Genomic DNA, 8068 nt, shown 5'->3' with positions numbered 1-8068 from the left:
GACAACCACAGGATTTGCCAGGGAAAAAAATATATATATATGCATTGTCACACATACACACACACACATATATATAAAATTTTCTTACTAAAAAGACGAATATTATAAAAATAAAGTTGAAACAATTACATTTTTATAAAAAAAATTTTGTAATCCTCGAGTTTTAGAGTTATAAGCTCCATGGGAAATTTCTAAAATGAAACCAAAAGGGACAACAGCTTAATTTTATTGTGGTCAATCCGGAAAATGAAATTTACTATTTCTGTTTACAATGTCCAGTTTAAATATTTCAGGTACGCCAGCCTTCTAAGATATAATCCCAGGCGAGAAAAAGCAAGCGAGGGGTAACGGGCTAGATGCAATGGTGGGGGTAACCTTAGCAGGTCATAGTGCGAGTCGAGCATTTTCCTAAGAAAAACATATATTTTGACTCAGGTGGTGATACGGAATTGCTGTGTGTGTCTCTTTCTCTTTTTCTCGTTTGAAAAATGGAGCAAACCAAAGTTATGTTTCCATCCTACAAAAATGTATTTTTTGAATTCACTACTAATTCTAAACTTTTTTAATAATCTAATGATTTTTAAGAAAATATGGAATGAAATCTATTCAACTAATTAATGTAAAAGGAAGAAAACTCAAAGGTAAATACAAATCTTGGTACAAATCTTAACCTAACTTTCAATAGAAAACATATATACTTTTTTTTGACGCTTTTTAATTTAAAAAATTTTCATTTGGATCAATTTTTTTGTAGAACAATTAAGAATTTTTAAGATTCACAAATGTTATTTGCCTGAGGCAAATAACATCGCCTTCCAACATCTTTTTAATCTTGACTTTGAATTTTATTATTATAAGTAAAACTGTTGAAGCCATTTTTGTTTAAAGTTTGACTTTTTTGCAGTCCGCACGTAATGCAATCAACTGATCTGAGAAGATCACTACGTATAATTAATTTATATATATATAATATTAAATAATTTTAGAAGTTATTTTACAATCAACCATCATCACTATTTATCTTTTTTGGGCTATTTTCCTGTTGGACAAAATAAAGCATAGTGTAAAAAATAGCGTAATAAAACTATCATACTATCCAGGAATGAAAATGAATAGCTTGGCTTCTTATTATTTTTTTAAATGTTTTATTTTATAAGAAAAAATTATTTCAGGCCAAAAAATGTACGTATCGTGAATGGATCTTCTTCATCCGTTCTTTTCCATATTTGATCAAATTAATTGCTATTAATCATTTTATTGAACTTTTTCTTTCTCACTGGAAGTATTGGTGGCTAAAAGTAGACTAAGAAGAGCAGTGACATTTTTACTTACATGCATAATGGCATTTAAGAAATCGAAATAAACACTGTGCCTTGATAAACATTATAAATTAGTTAAACTCAAACAGGACGTATTTTCTGGTTTGGGATAGACGATCCATATACGCGGGGTTTCTGCTGAGTGCGGTTACATAACTTAGTAAGCAATCGCGAATAATAGTCCAGGGATGGTTGCGAAGGAAAAACTTACATGCAAAGACCAATATGAGACAAAGAATTAAGAATCAAAACTTATAACGAAAAATTGTCGAGTATTCTAGACAAAAGTTATTGTGAGGAGTTTTATGGTGGTGATTTAAACATAACAGGGAGGCGGGATATGAACCTCAGAACCTAAGTGAAAGTCTGCAAATACCGTGTAAAGGCACTAATAGAGAACGGGAACAAGCTCATTAGAAAGCTGACTAGCATACACGAACAAATACAGGATTTTTGAGGAACAAAGAGGTAACGTAAGATCAAAAGAAAGTTGGGAAGGCGCTTCAAACGGCTGTCAAATTCGCAAGGGGAAAACTAAATCTAAATGGTTGAGTGGTTGAACGCCACATTTTAAGCACCTGATCTAAATGTATTAATACCGGACGGTTCAGCTCGCTTTTTCCCGAAAAGATCCTTTTTGTTGTATTTTGTAATCGAAAACAAAAAATTATTTCTCGCTTGAAAGTCGTAACTTGGGCAGATTGTGAAGTCCCCCGCTTTCCGCTCCTGCGCCTCGCAAACCCGATACTACCGTTTCACTGTATAGCTCGCGCGACTTTCAAGCGAGAAATAACTTTTTATTTTCGATTACAAAATACAACAAAAAGGATCTTTTCGGGAAAAAGCGAGCTGAACCGTCCGGCATTAATGCATTTAGATCAGGTGCTTAAAATGTGGCGTTCAAGCACTCAACCATTTAGATTTAGTTTGCCCCTTGCGAATTTGACAGCCGTTTGAAGCGCCTTAAGCCCCCTTTCGAGTGTCGTCTTAAAGGACACGGTCTGAAAAGCAACTCAGACGGCGGAACAAGCTGAGGCATCTCTCGCTTCCATCTGAGGCAAGCGGCCGAGAGCACTAACCATGAGTGTCTAGCAGAGCAGTACAACCAAGCATACCGTGAAAGGCCTCAGGACCCGTGTTGGTGGAGCAGGGTCCAGATTGAAGTGTTTAAAGTTACCATTATGAAAAAAATCTTGCAGAGGAAGTCTAAAAATATGTGTGGTGTGCACTTGAGCGAGGAGCTGGCCACAAGGTTACTTCACTCAGGGCATCCCTAGGTGGCCTGGGTATCCTGGAAGTGCAGAAAAGAGAGAGTTAGAACTGTAGATTGCGCCAGCACACCAGAGTGCTACATTTGCACTGAGGTGGGAAGTAACCAGACATACCTACTTCCGGGAACTATGAGGTACTTGCAACTAGCAGCAAGAAGCAATCACGACCAAACAAAAATTCGAAGACTCACTAGCTTTTTCTCCGACTCGGTCATGCCATTGAGGACGAAGCGTACAGCTTGGTTAAACTTAAAAGATGTCTAAGCCCAGGTTGGCAGAAAAAGAGAGTAGAAAGCGACAGAACAATCGCGATAAAAATAATCAGAACCAGAAGACGATTAATTCAGGAAAGCAAATGGTCCTACCCTAACATGCAACAGCGGTTCCGAGGAGGATCTGTACCAAGACAGAAAGGATGGTGGTTTTTTGTGGGTGGAAATATATCACGCTTAAGAAGTGCGGATTCACTCGAGTGACTTCAGGAAATTTTCCACTATTCGTAAAAAAAGATTAGATTATGCGTCGTATCTCCGCTGAACATAAGATAATTTATACTTTACATTTACAGTGTTTACGGAAGTAGTACAATTTATGCAGAAAAAATAAGACATTTTTATAAATTAAAATTATGTTAATGAGTCTGGGACTCTTATAATTAACATATCACAACAGGTGTTATCTACACTTTTTGATTTGAAAGAGAGTGATATACATTCATTTAATAACGTCAATGCAAATAAAAATTTTCAATCGAGTGAAGTAAATATTTTGTTGAATGGGAAGTCACCACATTTGCAGCATACTTCAGTGAATTTTTCTCTGACAGTCAATGAACTTTTACATTAGTAAAACAATAAAAGAATGTCTGAAACTACAATATATGTTTTTCATAAGGAGAGTCTGACCAATTATTTTTATAGCAATAGCAATAGCAATAGCACTTTCGCTTCGGACTCTGCCGAGTCAAATCGCGAAGTGCCGGACAGGCTCAAACAAAGTCCGGAGTAAAAATAAAACCGTTGGGGTTTACTTTTCCTGCTGCAAAGTGGGCTGGCTCGAGAATTTAAAATTCAAAATAGTTATGGCCAATGACGCTCTAGGCGAGAATCAGCGGTCTACGCTCTTGCATGACTGGTAGCAGGGTCTCCAGAACGTGGGATTTTTCGGCCCCCACCACTCTCTCATCTGGGAGCGACCCATTCAAACGTAGCGTGTCGGTGAATTTATTCAGGTTTTGAAATCCCGAGTTACCTTCGAACCATTATGCTTCTTGCGAAGAAGCAATTATAATTGATTTTATGTAAATAGATATAGGAGACAAGACTTCTGGGTCTAAAATGTTTCAAATTTAGTGTTGCATGCCTTAGTCATATTTTTAGTAAACAATGGATTTTTGACAAGTAAAAAACAAATTTTGGACAAAATAGTGAAATTTGCAACCTAAGAAATTACTTTTAAAAATACATTTTTTAACTTAAACATTGTAGTTTATACTGAAGATTTCAGTAGAAAAAATTAATTTTTAAAGAAGATTGATTCGCCAATAAAGAAGATAAATTTATAACTAAAAAGAACATTTTTCAAGAAAAAAAAGTGTTAACAAAATTGTTCAATTTTCATCTGTAGAAACGAATTTTAAACTAAAAAAAAAGTATTCGATCAAAAATGGACAAGTTAAATTTTCAGACAAAAAATGGAATTTTCAACGAAAGAAATTAATTTTCAACTAAAATTATAATGTTTCAACGAAAAATTGAATAGATAAATTTTCAGTTGAAAAATAATTATAAACACCAAAAAATAAAAGTTTCAACTAAATATTTAAATTGCCAAGCAAAAAGTTAAATTTGCAAACAAATATTTTAATTTTCAAACCAATAACTTTATACCGAAAACAGAAATTCAAAATTTTCAAAGTCAATTTTAAAACAACAAAAATTTTTGTTAAAAAAATAGATAAATTTTCAACGAAAAACGGTTACATTATCATTTAAAAAAATCAATTTACAAACCAACCATTTTTCAGCAAATTAGTTTAATTTCCAAAAAATATATGAACTTTTAATGATTTTATACCAAAATAAAAGAAGTTTCAACGAAAAATGCATTTTCATCCAAAGAAATGAATTCTTGAATAAAATAAATGAATTTTTAAACAACAAGAATAATTTTCTACCAAAAAAGAAGAATTGATGACTGAGAAAGGTCAATTTCCTACCAAAAAAAATTCAACCAAAAATGATACAATTAAATTTTTAGTATAAGAAAATGTTTTTCCAACAACAAAAAATCTAATTTTCAACAAAACAGTTAAATTATCGACCAAAATAGTTATTTCAAAAAAATTTAATTTTAAAATAGTTTGATTTTCGATAGAAGAAATGAATTTTCAACTGAAAAATGTTTTAAAAAGCACACACAATCGAATTTACAACAGAATAGTTCAATTTTTAAGTAAATAATTAGATTTTCATTTAAAAAATTATTTTTCAACCAAAAATGGATTGGAATGAATTCTGAGAGAAAATTTTTTAAAAATCACAATCACTACTTTTTTGTTATGTTTATGTTGGTTTGTAAAATTTGCTTTCGAATTTCAGTAAGTTTACGAGATATTCAGAAATTTTGAAACGATTAAAAAATAATTAAAACTTGCAAAAAAATCAGGAAAAATTTGAATAATTCTTAAAAATTAGAAGATTAGAAGGTCTGAAAATATTAGAAAAAAGAATTATTTTTTTTAATATTCGTTTGAAAATTTTTAATAATTTTTATTTACAAAAATGTACTTTAAAAAAAATCAAAAAGATTTTGAAACACATCGAACAATTTCCCAAAATTTAAGAGAAGAGTGTAGAGGATTTTAAAGCAAAATTTTTCAATTTGATAAGATTAAACAGTTTGAAAAAACGAAAATCATCCAGTAAATTCAAGGAATATTTAGAAGAATGGAAGAGATTCAAATCTAATTTTAAATTTAAATTTTTTAGAAATGTAGATTTTCAAAATTTTCGAAAAAATAAACTTCAGAAGCTTTAAGGGAATTCCGAAAGATTTCAAGGAGATAAAATTATTTTTCTTAAAATTCCTGTGAGAGTTTCATTAAAGAATTTGTGGGATTTTCTGAACAGAAAACTGCATGCATTTCTGAACTTTCTTATTTTTATTTTTTAAGTGTATTTTAATCTGCCTTTGTTTAATGAAAAATCATATGCTGAAAAACGATATGAGAAATATCTATTTCTTCAATTTCAACTATAATTTGAAAGGCGATTCTTCATAGTATTTTACTAACTAATGGAGATATTTTTATAATTTTATTCCTGAAATCTATTCCCTAAGGTCAAACATGGTACACAAATATCGTAAAATTTAAAAAACACCAACTATTTACAGGAATTTTTTCAATAAAAATCAATGTGTAACATATTCCAATAAATTTTGGCAATATTTATGAAAGTATTATTATTTTTAATTAAAAAAATTAACGTATAGAGAGTACAGTTTTTATTTGAAATTTCACGACGGTTTTTTGTACCATGTTTGACCCTCGGTACCATGGTTGCGTTCGAAACTTCAAATGGACGCAGGTGTCAAAACAATATAGGTTGTGTTATACATAGTAATTACAAATAATAAAAGTGTTTGATTAATAATTAAATGAGGCATGTGAACTGAGAAGTAAACATCAATTTTTTTCTGTGCCAATAACATTATGGAATGTCTTCTGAGTGACAAATACTAGAAAATATTAATAATATTCTGCGCTTTCAGTGGGCGAAGTGTGAATTGTGTTTACCGCTTATTTACGGCATAAAAACAGGTATGTTATGAATATACAGGATATGTTTTAAACAAAGTAAATGTAATATTACATGCGTGAACTTTAAATTGACATAACCTACATTTACTTACAGCGATTAGGGCAAACAGGTGAATCTGAACATAACCTCGAAATAATGACAGATCGGCCCGGCATGTTTATTATACTTTCGATTAATTATTCTTTACCAAAGAAATGTTTGGTGGTTTTGTATGTTTATCACTGACAGTTTTGGCAGCGATAATTTAAATAATAATTACTTATTATCAACTGAACAATCATTACTTGTAAATCATTTTATTAAGTTAAACATTATTTCTGAATTTAAAATTTGATTATCGTTGTTTTTACACAGATCGATCCTAGAAGAAATACACAATTTAAAATCAATTTTAAGTCATTTTGATGGTATTGGTGTATCAAAAAAATCTCGAAGCAATTTAACAAGCCCAAATTTTAATTAATAAACTTTTTATGCATTATTTTTATTTTAGAAAATGTTTTATCTGGACCAACTATTTATTTGAATTATTGTATTTTCGAAATTGCTTTTTTGGATATGGTTTGCAAACTGGCATTTGGTCAGCCCCTAAAATTACTTCTGAGTCAATTCAATGATATAGGTGTATCAGAAAGATATCTTGAGGCAATTGAACTTGCCCAAATTTTAATTAATAAAGTAATCAGGGATTTTTTTATTTTAGAAAAAACTTTCTCTGGACGTAATCTCAAATTTTCATTTGATCAATCGATAATTAATATAGGACAACCTCCAATGGAAAACATAACATCTGAAATAAAATTTACAGAATTGGTGTCTTCACTTCTAACAGCATAATAAAAGTTGAACGAGGCCTAAAAATATACATTAAAATAAAATTGCGAGTAGCTTTGAATTACACTCAAACATTCTTATTTTCTGATAAGACACCAATAATGTATTAATTTAATTTTTAGACCTGGTAAAATAGATAATTATAGAATAATATCTAAAAAAATTGCAATAAAAATTCCGACCTGGAATTTCGCTTCTACATTTCTTTTCGATGCACTACTATCATAAGCGATTTTTTAATTTATTTCAGTAGTTGATCAAACGAAATTTTGAGATGAGGCCTAGAGAAAACATTTTCTAAAATAAAAAAATTCCTAAAACTTTACTTATTTATATTTGGGCTTATTAAATTGCTTCGACATTTTTTTGGAAACACCGTTATAATTTGGAAATCAGATCCAGATATAGCAATTTCGAGAATGGAATTATTTAAAAACAAAATTGGAATAAAAATTCCTCCCTAAAATTTCACTTCTAGATTTATCACTGATACAATTCTATCACCAACAAGTGTTCAATTTATTTTATTGGTTGATTAGTCCAAATTTTGAGATGAGGTCCAGAGAAAACTTTTTCGAAAATAAAAAAGTCCCTAAAAACTTTATTAATTATAATCCGGGCTAGTCAAATTGTTTCGAGATTTTTTGTTTTGATACACCGATACCCCCAAAAATAACTTAAAATTGATTTTAGGGGCTGATCAAATGCCAGTTTGCAAACTATATCCAGAGATAGCAATTTCGAAAATAAAATAATTTAAAGAAAAAGTTGGTCCAGAGAAAACATTTTCTAAAATAAAAATAATACATAAAAAGTTTAT

This window comes from Belonocnema kinseyi, chromosome 6, assembly GCF_010883055.1.
Source record: "Belonocnema kinseyi isolate 2016_QV_RU_SX_M_011 chromosome 6, B_treatae_v1, whole genome shotgun sequence".
Classification (NCBI taxonomy): domain Eukaryota; kingdom Metazoa; phylum Arthropoda; class Insecta; order Hymenoptera; family Cynipidae; genus Belonocnema; species Belonocnema kinseyi.
The sequence above is the reverse complement of the archived record's forward strand: the minus strand, read 5'-3'. Positions refer to the sequence as shown.